The following is a 17132-nucleotide window of genomic DNA, read 5'->3' as shown; positions in this document are numbered from 1 at the left end:
ATGGCCGCTGCTTCCGGAATCCGTTAAACCGAGGGGTGAGTATAGTTCAATGTTCAAAAGATACAAATATGTTAATGCAGCTGTACCGGTGGAATTTTCATGCGATCTTACTAGCAATTAATTCCGTTAGGGAGTTTTCAGTTATTAATATAAAAAATTACAAACTTAATATGCCCCGTTAAGCTTCCATTGGTACAGCTTCATTAGCTAATCTGTTATTTACATTGAGTTACTCTGTCATTAATATACTGTATATAAATAATGGGTCTCCCAATAGATTCTTGCACTTTTGTGAGGGAAGAACTAATTTATTAAGGGTATTTGTAAACCTCTTTCTCAGTGTCACAATGAGATTCATCGACTTTGTATGTGTTTAAAGTTGATCGAAGTACTTACTCACGGTTACAGATTCTCTTAGAATAAACGTCTAAAGTAAGTTCTGGATGAAAAGCACAATAAATAAACCTGAAAATAGATTTTGCATATCCTCTGAAAGAGAATAAGTTTTGTAATTCCTATAAAAGTGTTATCGCGATTGGTGGCAATATTACCATTGCCGTGACCAGGATCTTTTTATTATTGTTACTTTTTATTTACATTATTTTCGAGTTACAGTGGGAAAGTTACATAATTTACAATTGTAATTACTTGCACACAAAAATGTGTATAAGGAAAACCTTTACATTACAATTACACAGAGTGACCATAGAAGAGATAATGAAGGTAATTGGCAAATAGTGTTTTCTTCCTTGGTGAGGGAAATTTACCATATCGTAGACACAGAAAGTCCTTGTACGTGTGATGTGCTTGAGGAGAACGAGGAGACAGAATACATTCAATGGTGTTTGCACTAAGCCAAACGACAGAATGATGTTTCTGTTGTGGAAAATGTTTAAAAGCAGGTAACATAAGCATTTCAAGAGTAATGCAGTCAGAGCTGATTTTACACAGGTATTGAATCATTTCACAATAGATTTTCCAAACTGGTGTTAATCTGTTGCAAAGCGTGAGACGATGTTCCAACGTATCCACTTTTCCGCAGAGATCACATCGATTGTCTTCTGTAATCTGGAGATGATGTCGTTTTCCCTTAGTGTCTATGATGTTGTTAACAACCCTGTATCATAACGAACGAGCTGAGGTTGATAGAAAATTCAAGGAAATGTTCTTCCATATCTGTGTCCAATTCGTTTTAGGTAAGTTGAAAGTTATGCGATGACAGTGGCTGTTTTGTTGTTGTAATAGCAACGTATACGGAAGTTTGACACTTTTAGGAATATGTTGGGTGCCACTGGCAGACAAGTAAAAGTAAGTACATATAACGTCCGTAAAATACCAAAAGTCGGGAGGAATGAAAGGCAAACACACTGGTAGTGTTCTATCATTGGTATCAACTAGAGATGAAAGTAATGTACTGCTGAGTTGGTCTCCAATTCCTTGTATATTTTGGAATCCTCTATGGTAGAATAAAGCTTTTATTTTACTTTCAACATGTATCAAGTTCAGTCCTCCTTCATGATAGGGCAAACAGGTAGCTGGATAGCGCACTCGAAAAATCATACCTGCCCACAAAAACCAGTTACCGATACTTGTAAATTTGTGAATATAAAGTTTAGGCATAGGCAAAATTTGACATATGTACCACAGCTTAGAAAAGGCATACGTGTTCACAAAATACACACGAGATATCAACGAAAGTTGATGATATTGGTGCTGATGTAAAACAGATCTGACCCTCAAGAAAACATCTTCAAAATTTTTAGAAATGCTCTCATGCAAGTTGCAGGAAAAATAAATGCCCAATACTTTGAGAACTGGCACCACTGTCGGGAAATGGTCATATGAATTTGTAGAACCATTCCCTAAGGGCATGAGTTTAGTTTTTGCCCGATTAAGAAGTGCGCCTGAATGATCACAGTACTTTTGAACACAATCTTCAACTAGTTCTAAATCCTGTGGGTCCCGAAGAAATACATTTACGTCATCAGCAAAACTACACACTTTGACAGAAACAGTGCAGATATGAAGACCCTGGATACGTTGATTGATGCTGTATAGTAAAGGACATATAGAAATTATGAATAGACTCATACTTAATGGACAGCCTTGCCTGACACTACGTTTTATGGCAATAGGAGTGGTCAGAAACCCGTTGACTTTTAGTTTTGACTGTGCGGCATCATACAAAGTCGAATCCAACGGATAAGTAAGTCGTCTACTCCCATATGTTGCAACAAAGGCCACAAATAATTGTGATTTACACGATCAAATGCCTGGTTGAAATCTAAGGCAAGCAAGGCATGACTAGTATTGTGAGACTGGTAATTCACAATAACATCACGCAGAGTTTGTAAATTTTCTTATCACCTCCTCGGGCATACTGAAATGGTCCAGCAAGAATTTCAATAAATGGAAGGAGTCTATTGTTCAAACAACGAGCAAGTAATTTGTAATCACAATTGAGAAGAGTTATGGGTCGATAGTGAGTATCATTTGTAGGATGTGATTGTTTGGGTATAAACACTGTAACACCAGGAGTACGATACAGTTTCTGTGGATTGTCGCTGAAATATTCGTTAACTAGAGAAGTTAGTATCTCACCAACGAGGGGAAAAATTTAATATACCATTCTCCAGGTATTCCATCTAGTCCTGGAGATTTTCCTTTAGGAGCTGCCATGACTGCTTGTTGTACATCTTCAATAGTAAATGGACGCACTAGAAATCGTCGTGCTGTATCATCAAGAACACAAGACGATGGCGTGAAAGATTCTTCAGGCATTGTATTAACTTCAGAAAGACCATAAAGGTTCTGGTAATACAACAAAAATGCACTTTTAATGGAGGCAAGATCTTCATGAAGTTGCCCTTCCTCATCACGAATGTGATGGATCCATTTGCTTTGGCCTCGTTTCATTTCACGAAGTACATGATATAATGATGGTTCTTCATCAGCATCTACTAAGGGAACCTTCTAATCTTGAGTCCACCTACACGTCGGCGATTCAAATTTAAAAGCAATGCTTGATAACGTTTAACCTGAGGTAACATGAACAAATCAGAAACAGCAGCACATCGAGCTTCTCGTAAGCATCTGTTATAAAAGTAAAGCAATTTGTGAAGATCGCGAGACTTTTCGGAGGAGTACCAACGGCAGAAACTCGCAAATCGTGGTTTGAAGTAAGTATGCCACCACTCTGTAACAGTGGGAAAATATTGCCTCTGCCTAAGCCAGTATTGCCATTTCGATTGAAATTAAGCACAAAAGTGTTCGTCTTCCAATAACGATATATTTAATTGCCAGTAACCTCTACCTCGTTCAAAATTTAGATTATCTAAAGAAAAAGTTACAACATAAGCAGAGTGATCAGAAAAGGAAGTATGCACAATTTCAATTTGTTTAATACACGGCACCATTGGTGGGGAGACATATATACGGTCAAGGCGTGATGCACTTTGATAGAATAGTAAGTATAATCACGTGCCTGTGGCCTCAGACATATCCATGTATCTTGTAAATGAAGTCCAGTCACTAATTCCTGGAGGGCATGACTGAAATTAAAGCCTGAGGTTTGATCTTCAGGCCGTAAAACGCAATTATAATTCCCTGCCATAATTAATCTATCAACATTAGGTCCTAGTGTAAGAGCTACATCCTGGGAAAAGAAGGAATTTCGATCGGTTCGAGCAAATTTCTTGACGGGGCTTTGTAAATTGTTAATATTAATTGTAGCTATTTTAAGCAACATCACATTGGCAAATACACACAAAGACCAATAAAAAATAAAGTTCTTGAAATAAAATAGCAAAAATAGCATAGCAACTAACATAGGAAGTAATTAAACAAAATTTAGAACATATAAATAGCATAGAGTAAACTTGACCTAATTAATAAAAAATAAACTAATAGCTGAACTCAGTGTAAACTTAACCCAATAAAAATACAACTTACAAGAGAAAGAATTACAGCATAGCAGCACCTCCTTTAGACATGCTAGAAATATTTGTTTCAGTTTCAGACTTTTTGAACAACTTTTGACTCAATTCGTTCCTTTTTGTACGTTTGCGACGAGTACGGGTTTCTTCGGTAATTGCACTTAAGTCTGTGATAGGAGAATCAACCTGTAGACATGGTGTGATCAGTTGCATTGTTATCAGGCAAGTCATTCCGTTCTTGGGAACCAGGGAAACTGCAAACCTTACCATCACTTTCTGTAGAATACAACTTATCAGAAGAAACTTCTTGCTCACTAAGTATAGTCGCCATGTCATGTGCAGAATGAGATGGAGGAACTTCCGTTGAAATGTGTACCTGTGGTACTGGAGATAATGGTAGCTGAGGATCAGGATCACAGTTAATGGGCTTCTCAGTAAGAATACCATTAGATGTATTTATTTGAACTCCTGACGAAAGAGGATTCGGATTGTTTGTCTCACACACGGAACTTGATAGTGCTGGAAAATTATTTTCGTCAAAGGTAGGCATACTGGGGTCAGGCGGGCAAGAAACTATATTGGATGCCTTCTTCCTGTTGAAAGATGGAACTGGCATGCTATCAAATTTAGGCATAAGAGTAGCTGAAGGATCACTATTTTTAATTGTAGGAGCCACTTTTCCAGCATAACTGTTAGGATCACTGGGTACGCGAAGAGGACAATTGGAATACATATGTGCACCATTACACCTGAGACAGGTCCGTATCTGATTAGGGTAGGTTACACAAAACTTTTGCCCTTGAATAACCACAAAAGATGGAATAGGTTTTTTAACTTCCATACGTATTAGCTTACGTCCCGTTCGTATTGGGTACACATGTTCGACAGAATACATTTCATCAGAGATGTTAGATATGACACCATAGTCACTAAGTACTTTTCGAATGTCTGAATCTGCAAGTTCCATTGGAGTACATAACAACTTAACAGTCACAATTTGGACATCAGCCCACGAAACTGGGATTGTGTGTTTTCCATTTGTATCAGTATAATACACAGTTCCATCAGAAGTACGCAAAACATTTTCACATAAATCTTCCGTACGAAGTTTCAAAAACAAAAATTTACGATAAACGTCCATTTCTATGCTTAATACATCATCAACAGAAAATCGGAAATTATCACTGAGCCACTGATGCAACGTCAAGCTACTTGGTCGCTCCGAAACACCACCAAAATCATATTTTAAGGTATTTACCCTTTTTAACGACATGATGTATTCAACTAAATCAGTCACGAAGACAAACACAACAAGAAAAGAAAAAAAAACAGCAAACTTGATTGCTAAGGAAAGCAGCGCTGAAGGTAAACACGTCAAGGCTTGTAGCACAGAGCGAAGACACGTCTACACACTTCAACAACCAAACACAGTATATGGGGATTCGAACCTGGGTTATTGCGGCTACAACGCAATGTCCTAGCCACTAGACGATCACGGCTACGGCAAGGCATGTTGTTTCTTATTTTCAATTTTGTATTCTTGGAAGGTGAGGAAAGCTTAGTTGAATACTTGAGACACGGTCACACTAAGTGGCAGCGTTTGAAAACTCCAATTTCATTCTAAAATATCTAAAACAACGTTTTCAGGAGGGTCAATTTCAATTTTTGAGGCCGAAGAAGTACCCGCTAAACCTGGGAGATTTCATACACCAGACTTGGGCTGTGAATTAGAGCACAAACACTGATTTTCAAAAACTTGGTGCTACTGCTTAAAAATGTATCCAATAGTAACGTAGAGGTAAAAAAAAAAAAAAAAAAAAAAAAAGTATCCTTCTAGTAACTAGACATTTAGAAAGTAACTAAGTTTGTATAAAATAGTTTGTCTCTCGACCTGCAGATGAACGATCGTAGTAACATTAAAATCTTATAAGCATCCCCAGCATGATTCTAATAAAAGTAGGCGTAGATCTGGAAGAATTTTAAGTACACTTAACAATCTGTATAACTATCACATGATCGTCAAATGTAGATATTTATTTAAGTTGAACTTATTTATTTCTTTAAGCCATTGAGAAAACCTATGTGAGCTAGATTTCATAGTTTTCTTGAGAGAAATTAAACAAAAATAACTTCTAGTAATCGAGATAATAAACATAGCAATTTGTTTTGGTAAAAGTTTTCTTTTTTTACTGGATCATTTGCTAAAACATTTATTTCTACCCTAAAAATGCTATAATTAGTAATCACAGCTTGTATTTTAACACGACAACCCGGAATGTATTGATAAAATAGGAAGAAAGCAAAAGTAATATTGGTAAATAATAATATTGTGTTATATTAAATCTTTCGCTGCAAAGTAGACTTTAGTCGAAAGGAGAATTTTTCCTTTCGCTGCGATAGTCGATTTCGGTACCTCTTTGTATAAGGGAAAACATGTGGTGGTGATAACGCGTTGCATTTTGCTGCCACCTGGCGGCGATTTCTTGTAACTCTGCAGTTAACCACGGAATCAGTAAGATTCGGTGTAGGAATCTCGGAGGAAAAATTGGTGTAGGAAAACTTGGTATAAGAAAATTCGGTGTACAGTAACTTTGGTGTGGGAAACCCTAGGTATAAAGAAAGATTCGTCGTAGTAACCCGTTGAATCCATTAGAAACTTAACTTTGAGAATAAAGGAGCGTATTAGTTTTAAGTTCAAACATTGTGTAGAACGTACTTTTACTGTCTACTATAAGGAATTAAAACAATGCTATCCTGAAATAATTTGAATTTGAGATGTCGATGGATTTTAACATTTCATGACCCTTAGGCCTACATGACGAGAAATTAGTTTTTCGATGTCCGTCCGTCCGAAGCGACCATCGTTACCAATCGACACTTAATTTGAAACTTAAGTTTTTATGCTGTTTCAGAGGGTGTCTCCTAGAATTTCCTACTTCCAAAAATAAATGTAGGTTGCTGGAGGAGTACAGTTAAAAACTGCAGATTTTTCGAAACCAGTTCTAACAATTTTATTTCTATTTTATAAATAAATATTTAAATCTAAATTCTTCAGAAATGACATAGTTTCTTTATTTATCATATGTTACTCAAAAGTGTAAAAATAAATAGGGTCTATCTCAACTAAGGTGTCTACCTCTTATTGGAGGTCTCTGTCTACGATCAGAGGTATTCCAAAAACATTGCTGTTGAGGCTTGGTATCGGGGTTTCGACGTCCACATTTGTGGCAACCATCCATCTATATGGAGATTGTTGGATGTTTCGCAAAAGGAGCAGGCATTAGCGACCTTCCAAATTAAACTGTTACATGCAGGCCACTCCCATACCAGTAAGAAGAAATACAAATGCACCACTTCAAGATTGCAGTAGCTTGCAATCACTTTTGAAAATGGGAACATTGTTTCAATATTTGAGATTAGTAGCCTTGTCATTTTGACAACTTAATTCTGAATCTCACGTTTGTTATGTATATATTATCCATAGTGTATATTGTAGGCGTTTTTTGGACGTAGTAAATATTTCAGTGAACTTGTTATTTTTATTTATTACTTTAGTCATTGTTCCTATTATTTGAGGTCCCCGGTTTGATCCCACTCTCGCCAAGTGAACTTTGTGGTGGACAAACACCGTATGCGTGAGTTTCTTCGGGGTTCTCCTGTTTCCTCCCACTTTCCTCATCCCACCATTTCTTTAATTTCTCATCATCACTGTCTCATTTAGCCTAGCCGGCATATGCGTGGGACGTAGAACTCAAAGATTTCATTTCATTTCATTTTTTTTTTTGTTCCTGTTATTATCTCAATACTATTTCTACAACTATCATCTTATAAAACCATCGCACTTTATACTGCCCATTCAATTAAGACATTTTTGGTGTACTATAATAGAAGGTGTTCTTAATTGTTTCTATAAATTCTGTTTCTATAGTTATTGTCTGAACTTATAGTCGTGATTGTTTTACTGTATTTCTGACAAAAATTGTCAAATTGATTGTGTCATGAAAACAAATTATAGTAATCTCCCCACAAAAGTCATGTAAGAGATATCGGACCCAATACAATAAATTTTATTTTCTTGAAATACGTAATATTTTATTTGGTGCATTTTATGGTGTTTTTGATTTCACAATATGAAGTTTTATAAGTTTTATCGTAAGCGGTAATCTACAATATGTATTACACCGAATCCACCTTACACTAACTTCTCCCACACCGAATTCTCTGTACAGCGAATTCCTACACCGAATCTGCCTACACCGAATTTTGTTACACCGAAATTTCTTACACCGTATCTTCCTAGACCCATTAAGCGCGAATGAATACAAAAACTTTGTGTCATTTTGTTGTGGTGTGTTTGCGGGTTTGAGACTAGCTAAGTACAACAGGAAGCAATGCCGGACAACAGAAAGACGATCAGTGACAGTCAGATACCTTCAATTTTGCTAGATTCTGATCCAGATGTGTCAGGAGATGAGGGTGAAGTTGAGACCAACCAAGTTTCACTTTTTGGCTGCTTAACTTCCCCTTTTCCAGGAACCACCCGAAAATTTAATTCCGCAGCAAAAGGGTTAAGAGCTGTTTTTGACTTTCGCACGAAATGTAAAAGTTTTAAAGTGACAGATTAACTCATAGTGCTTTTGAGCAAGTTAAAAACACGATACTTAGAGATTTAGATCATTTATTAACTAATAAAAAAAATAATTTTAAAAATGTCAAGTTTTGATGAGTAAAATAAAACTCGAAATTGGGTTTTAGTTGATCAAGGTTTCTTTATTACTTCCTGGTTCTAATTCTATGGGTGGAAATTCCTCCACTGATGAGAAAGATTTTTATTTATTTATAAATAGTATGTGTGGCAGTGTTAGTGACTGCGTATTACTGATAGATGTGTGTCACAATTAACATAAGACAAACAATAATAGCATATTTTGTTTGCATACGTACGTAAATAAATCAACAATCTGCTCAACCCATCAATTATTATTGAGATACTTTTTAATTAGTATTTTAGTGCCATGTAAAATTCTTTGTACTCGATTTTCTGGAAAAAGTTATGAATAGCAAAATGTAACCTGAAGAATGAAGTTTGGTTAAACTCGGTACGATATATAGGCCTATCGATTGATCCACAATATTACGAGTTACACAAAAATTCAACTTTATAGCTTAATAGTAAATTGACTATGACTCATTAATAATAGTGCGTACTGTCGTCTTGCTGGTGTCATAATGTAAAACATGATAAGAGTATATTTTTTAGTATTGTTTACATTTGAATAGATAACATGGTTATCGTACAGCAGCAACTTTAAGGTTTACATTTTTTTTTTTATTTTGTCGTAAACTATGCATGAAGATTTTAAAAACCCATCCAGGAACGTACGCACCAATTAATTTCGGAACGGTCAAAATTCAATATAATGATCAATTGTTTTAAAATTTGTAAAATTACCCATAAAATTAAGCTAAATTTACGGAAAAGTAGAAATTTCCGAGTAGGGAAAGTCCGTACATCCAGGATCCATCCCTTTCGTACGCCCCTACACCTACCAATATCAATTTGTTGATTGATACGTATAGTATATGTCTAATCTTTTCGTCTTTGGATTTCTTTTTGTTAACCTACGGTACGAACAGTCCAGGGTTCGATTCCCGGTGGGGCCTCTCGGTCGAAAAAGTGTAAAATTTTTTTTTTCAGGCCAGCCATCCTGAATGAGGTTTTTCCGGGTTTTCCTTATTCACACCAGGCAAATGCCGGAGTGGTACCTAACTTATAAGTCCCAGGCCGCTTCCTTCCCTTTCCCCGGATAGTGTGCTCACCGAGCAACGGCATTCCTCATACGTGACGGGCTAAATGGCCTTAAATGCCGAAAGCCCAAAAATCTAAATCGTAAATCTCTTCTTTTTGTTAAGCGTAATGAATATTATAACCGTAATGATTATTATAAAGGTGGCTTTGTGGTAGAGCTCTAATCTGTGGTGTGTGTGTGTGTGTGGTCTCTGATTTGATTCCCAGTAAAGCAAGTTGTTAGTGTGAACATCGTGCTCTTGGGTTTTTTCGGACTACTCCCACTTCTTTCCATATTCTCATTCCACCAATTATTCCATCATCATTCACTTGCATTAACCATCGTCTCCTTAGCCTCAAGGGCTAATAATAATCGTTGGACGTTTAACTCAAAGATTTCAGTTTCATTTCAGTTCCGGAGCTTAACGTTTTGAAATCTATTAGATATTATAGGTATGATTTGAATTTGTATAGGTGTTTTTTTGTTTTTTTTTTTGTATGTGTGTGTGTGTTATGGGTTTTCGTTGCCCTGCCATATTTAGTTTGGGTTCCCAATTACCTTTCGATTAGAAGCAAAATTTTATCATTAAGTCACGTGTAAGACGAGTGACGCAGACAGAATACGTTATAAAGACTAAGAACGTCTTATTAAAATAAAAGTACAGATACCGGTTATATACGTTAAGGTAAGGCTTCTTTCTGCACATGTTAAAATGCGGAACTGCAACTCTCATCTTGAGAATGAAAAGACATGATCATCAGTATACACAATGTTTTTGTAATGCAAACGACGTTGCCAGGACTTCTTTCCTTTTTCCTCTCCCTCCGGTTGCTCTTGCTCTAATCACCGTGGAAGGCCAAAACCGCCATGCCAGGAAGAAACAGTAGTTTTATTGCAGGGAATTTATTGACAGAAGGTATTATGGCTAATAATTACGATGAAAAGCCGCAGTAGCTTCGAGGGTTAATTCTCCTGTCGTAGTTCTTTCTTGTTCATTTACAAAGAAAAGCATCGTCGTTCGTAACACGATTTTTCCTTAATCAACACTCTATTACAATTGAAACGGAACGAAACTTTTTTTTCTTTCTGTATTCATTCATAAATATTACCTAACTATATACATTTATTCTAACAAACCAAAACCGCTAAAAATAATGTATTTTTCAGAAATATTTCCCCATTATTTCCACGCAGTAGCCACAATGGTTGACAAACTTGGCGGCTTTTGAGTGAAGTCACACTGGTAAAAATTAACATTTTATTACTACAAAGTAGGGAAATTAGCACAAATTTGTCGGTACAAATTTGAATTTCAAGTAGTTTTGATTTTTTTTCTTTTTCGAAAGTAAAACAAACTGCAAATTTGACTAAAATTGTATCCGACGTCTTAATTCACTGTTAGACAAAAACGAACATTTAATCTTTCTATATAAACAAAAAGAAAAGTAATTATGTTTGTAACTTGAACTATCCGACAAATCTAGATCAAATTTTCAATATAGATAAGTTTCAGGCCTAAAATGGTGGGTTTATTATTATTATTATTATTATTATTATTATTATCATTTCACTTTTACTGTTCAACTTAAGGGATGGAGACATTCAGTATGACCATAGTTATTCAAATATAAACTTTGGTGCAATGCAACCCCATAGCTGCGGTTACTTTGCACAACATACAAAACATATGTGCAACATATGAACATAACGTTTGTGTGCAATGTTTTCCCTTCAGTATTTATACATTTTACTTTCTACACAAAATTGCATGCAGTCAAAAAATATTGATATTAGAATGACGGTACAGGTATCGGTACTTAGTTCGAATTATCGATATTTGTAAAGACAATTATGTATTTTCTGGTACCGGTACAGTAACTGCATTCTAATAGTTTAGCATATGTCCTACAAAAATGCCAACTCAGGAACAGAAAAAAAATCCCCGTGAACTAATTTGCCTTGGTTATTCCTTATGTCCAAGAATATCATCCCAACCGTAATCAGTGAAATTTTTACGGAGTTTGGGACTTTCAGGCTGAAGCCCACCCAAATTGCATGATTTCTTTTTTGAAAAATCTAATGTTAGCCATTTCTATGCGTATAAGCTGCAAGCCCCCCCCCCCAAAAAAAAAATGTCTATTGATTTCTAAAAAAAAGTCTTTGTGAGTGAAACCTCCCTCAAACTATTTTTCTGGATCCTCCACTGTTCATAATTTATTTCCCGACAAAAAAATCATTCCAGCATCTTCCTAAATAGGAAGTTTACCTAAATTTAGAATGCAAGTGGTTCCAGTAGTAATAATTTCCTATCTAAGCGGTATTTTGGACCGGTGCAAAGTAACCCCGAGTAGAGGCTGAAACTACCTTCTCGCAGTTTTATTTATTTATTTATTTATTTATTTTTTGTATGACTTTAAAACGTTTTACATTTCAATTTCAACTATTGCATCGAAGTCCCATTATACTCAGTAGTATTCTATGAAACTGACTTAACTTTGACGGAAAATCTTGTACGTGATATCTTCCAAATTTTGGCGGCCTTTATGCTTCTTTCACATTATCCGGCGATTTGCCGGATCCGTTTCCGGCAGTTTGCTGGATGAGAAGTGTACCCTTTCATATTATCCGGCGTTTTGCCGTAGATGAAAAATATCCAAGCAGGGTTGCTGTGCAACTGAAGAAACAAAACGTTGTGACTCTTGTCGTATTGTGGTGATTGCAATTGACAGATGCAAAAAGCGTCTTCCACTCGCCTTGTTAAGATAGACAGAAAAAAAAAGTCAGAGACACCATATGGGTTTACCCTTTTTTAGAGAAGTGGTAACTTGAAGGAGATTTTTCTATACTGTTTCCACAATCGATAGACTTGAGTAAAATAGTGGCCAGGTTCTGGATATTTAAAATACGATCCCCGTATTCACCTGTTGTGAATGGAAAAACCAGGATAAAGTTCTTTCAGGATAGTCGGTGGTTGAGATCTATCCCAGAATCCAGTGGCGGATTTAGAAGGTAAAAACTGGGAGGCTACCAGACCCCAGACCCCAGATTATGAGAAGTATATCATGAGTTTACTATAAAGTTTCAAAAATATATAAATAATAGCTTAAATTATTTTTGTCACCCTGTGAAAACTGGTGGGGCCTAGGCCCTCCGGCCCCGGGCTAGATCCATCACTGCCAGAATCCCAAGTCAACACAACTACTGAGCCCAAGGCTAATCTGTAGGCATTATTTATTTATTTATTAATTATTATTATTATTATTATTATTATTATTATTATTATTATTATTATTATTATTATTATTATTATTATTATTATTATTATTATAGTATTTCGGGTTTATTCTTTTTTTAAGCGTTCCGACTATTGACTCAAGTCTCTTTAAAGCACTGCTCTAGTCCCTGTATTCAAAGGACTATTCAAGAAATTACAACCATAGAAGTGTTAAGGATAATTATAAAATATATAAGGTACGGTATATTTATCAAATATCACATCATGAATTCTCTCTTGCTTTGCGAAAGTACATAAAGGTATTATTTCTGAATATATAATATTGCTGAAGTATTTGATAGTGTATATTTCAATTTTGGGGCACCACAAATTTATAGAATTACAAGCTCATTTGTCCAGTGCTACCTGGACATTTATTTCTCCAAATCTTCTATTACATAGAAAAAAATAATTTATATTGATTTGGACTCTTTAATCAACGACCTATGGATTCGACACTCCGGTAGTATCGGTCGTTTTCGATTATTTTCACATGTCATATTTTCCCATATATTGTATGTAACAAGCTTGGTTAAAATTACTCCAGGTGTACTGAGCTAGAACATAACCACATACACAAACAGATTCCACACACACATATATACTGTATATACGTAAAACACACGCATCCATATTTTCGCAGTCACTCTCTACTTTTCCTGCGGCTGTTTTTGCTCGCCGGATAAATGTCCGGCGACCGCCGCACATATGTGAAGAGCTTCATTGCTGGCAATGTCTTTCTACCTTGTCCGGCAATTCGCCGGAAACGGATCCGGCAAATCGCCGGATAATGTGAAAGGGCGGTTACAGTGACTTCTCTTCATACCTCTTCAACAATGAACCCTCCCGGTAATTAGAACTGATGCTAACCGCCAATATTATAGCCAAAATACAGTTAGATGTTCTATCTTACAATGGCAGTTGAAACTTCTTCTTTACTGATCATGGTTTTGCCGACAGAAAACTGAAACTCTTTTCATATTTTGTGCAAAGTAACCCCTGATGTGCAAAGTAACCCCGTCTTACGGTACTACCTGGAGCAACCTGGGGCCCCAATTCCCTTATGGCTTGTGTCAGCATAACGCAAAAGATACGTTTTATAAGATCGTTCAGAAAGAAACAATTCGAAGGCTGTAATGTGCACACCGGTGATAGAATGGTATTATTGTTGAGTGTGTAACAAATAGGCGTTCCGACAAGAGCTCGGAAGTTCACAACCCGCCGATATAGAGTCACGTGTGAAGCCATTTGACTTATAAAGACAGTAGGAGCAAACGCCAATCTTTTAGCACGGTCAATCGCGTTGTGAGCAGTGCAACAGTAAAATGGAGGCGTCAAAGGAAGAGCAAAGAGGTGTTGTTCGTTTTCTGACGGCGCAAGTAGTAGGGGGATCGGGCATTCATCGAAGAATGTCAGAAGTGTATGGTGAACACTACATGTCCCTTGAAAAGTTCAAGGAGCGGTACAAGCACTTTAGGGAAGGAGGGGTGTCGTTAGCCGGTGATGCACGGTCTGGAACACCACCCCGCATTACCGATGACATCGTCCAGCTGACGTTCTTCTTTGACCAAGACGGCCTCCTTCTTATAGATTTTCTACAGCATGGGATAACAGTGAGTGCCCAGCGTTACGCGCAAACATTGACCAACCTTCGCCAAGCGATCAAACCGGAACGACCAGGCAAGCTCACCCGTGGGGTCATTTTGCTCCACTACAATACCCGACCTCATACGGTCAACACAGTCAGGGCAGTCGTGCAGAAATTCAAGTGAGAGGTTCTCGGTCACCCTCCATATACTTTAGACCTCTCCCTGCTATTACGCCATTTTTGGTTCCCTTAAAAAGGTTCGGAGGGGCAAACAATCCACCTCAGACGACGATGTTCAGCAGTACATTCGGAACTGGTTTGCAACGCAGCCCAGGAAATTCTACAAGACAACCATTCACCGCCTTGTGTCGCAGTGGGACAGGTGCCTCAAATCTGAGCCAATACTTCTAACGTACAGGTTTCTGTTCCTGGCCTTCGGCTCGTTTCTTTTTCAACGCTTCTTATGGATTAAATAATTGGAACATAGCAGTTATAATTGTTTTTCCTATTTTTGCGTTGTGTTGCGGTAAGCAAATTATGTGAAGGCTTGTACGGAATGAGTCCTCGAAGGGTGACAATAAAGGGGCCAAAGCAGGATGCTGATTACATCACCTCAACGAGTGTCTCTGGTGTGTGGGGTCCCTGGTTCAATTCCTGGCCAAGTAAGTTTTTGTTGAACAACATCGAATCTGTGGGTTTTCTCGGGGTACTCCCGTTTCCTCCCACATCACCAATTCTTCCATCATCATTCACTTACCTTAGTCATCGTCTCCCTTAGCCTAACGGACATAATCGTGGGACGTTAAACTGAAAGATTTCATTTTCAATGTGAGGTGATGTCAAGAAAGTGTAGTATGGAGCTTTTATTTCCACATATAGTCAATCTTTGGTTCTTTATGGTCTGTGCCAAAAGTGAGTCAACTTTTATTTTACTTAATAATAGTTATTTACTTATTTACATATATTTAAAGAGGTCAAATTTGACTGTATAGACTAGCAGTAGATTTTTTTTTTTTTTTTTTGTCATACCAGTTACGAGCTATGGAACAGTTTGAAAAGCTTTTTTAGTGTCGTCACGTATGAGGAATGACCAATGATGTCCCTCGGCGATCATACTATCTGAGGAAAGGAAAGGAATAAAGGATTTGGAGGAGGAAGGAAGCGGTCTGGAACCTGTATATTGGGTACCATCCCGGCATTTTTCTCGTGTTAATGAGGAAAACCAAGATGGCTCGCCTGAAAAAAAAACTTACACTTTTTCGACCGAATGTAAAATTAAACTTGTATTGCTACAAACTAAGGGAACATGTTACTTCCCTCGAGATTCGCCACTAGTGAAGAATGAATTTTTCTTTATTCCTTTCTTTTCTGCTTCTTCTTTCTTTTCTGCTATTCTATAGTTTTCTTTAAGGAAGAACAAAAATATTTCGACAAGGGTCCGTAGTTAAGATTAAGAACATTAGAGAATAATGCTCCGAGCTTGCAACTCTGAATGTTTTTCTGAAAGACATGTGAGTCACATGATGTCTGTTAACCTCCATCCGTACATCGAGGTAGAAGAAGACATGAGTGAGTGTTGATTACTGTCTTTTGTAAATGTCACTTGGTGTTCTTCAGCAAGAAAATTATGATGCTAATCTCACATTTCTTTTCCTAGTCAGAAAAAAAAATCTCTTCAAAATCCTCATAAGAAAATGGTAGTTGGATAGCATAGATAGAACATTTAAATGTTTATAAATAATTTAATTTATGTATTGTGCGATACTTAAGATACAAGTTTATTACAGAAAGGAACATATAGTCATCATTATAGGTATATATATATATAAAATGGATGCTTTTAACGATATGTGAAAATAAACCATTAAAACTATAATAAAAGAGAAAGTACATGCAATATATTGTATTTACCAGCACATTAAAAATCAAGGTGAAAGTTGTGTTAAATAATAATAGAAGACACAAGATGTTTTACAAATACATAGCAAAATGTAATGGTTGGGTTTTCAAGTTTTTCGTTAGGTAGAAAAATAAATAAAACTTCAATAACAAAAATCCACAATCCTGACATATTTCTTTACACTTATTACCTGTATTTTGTTTTAATTTTTTTAACACACAAAGCCAAAACGCAACAGACCGTGTTACACTAGCTGAATACTATTAAATATTTTAATAATTTATACTAATAGTCAGGGGTAAAAGTGCATGACGTCACGGCGTTTCCAGTGCCTATCTTTGTCCATTGGTATTTTTTTTAGGAAGTGGAGGAACACCATAGATTTTTTTTTTGGAAATGGCGAAACGATGTCCTCTCGCGCTACACCTCATTTTTACCTCTGATAATAGTGAGTCCCAACTCAGAAAAAAAAATTATTGTGGTTATTTTGCCTTTGGACAAACATTTTATCAAATGAAATGAAATACTTCAGTTTTCCGTCCCACAGATATGTCTTGTAGGAGTTCCCTCGTTTCTGTGTGGTTCGGAGACCCAGGCTTCAATTTCCGGCCAGAGCTCATGTGCTTCGGATCTCACGTTAAACTGT

This window comes from Thermobia domestica, chromosome 9, assembly GCF_964235325.1.
Source record: "Thermobia domestica chromosome 9, izTheDome1.hap1.1, whole genome shotgun sequence".
Classification (NCBI taxonomy): Eukaryota; Metazoa; Arthropoda; class Insecta; order Zygentoma; family Lepismatidae; genus Thermobia; species Thermobia domestica.
The sequence above is the reverse complement of the archived record's forward strand: the minus strand, read 5'-3'. Positions refer to the sequence as shown.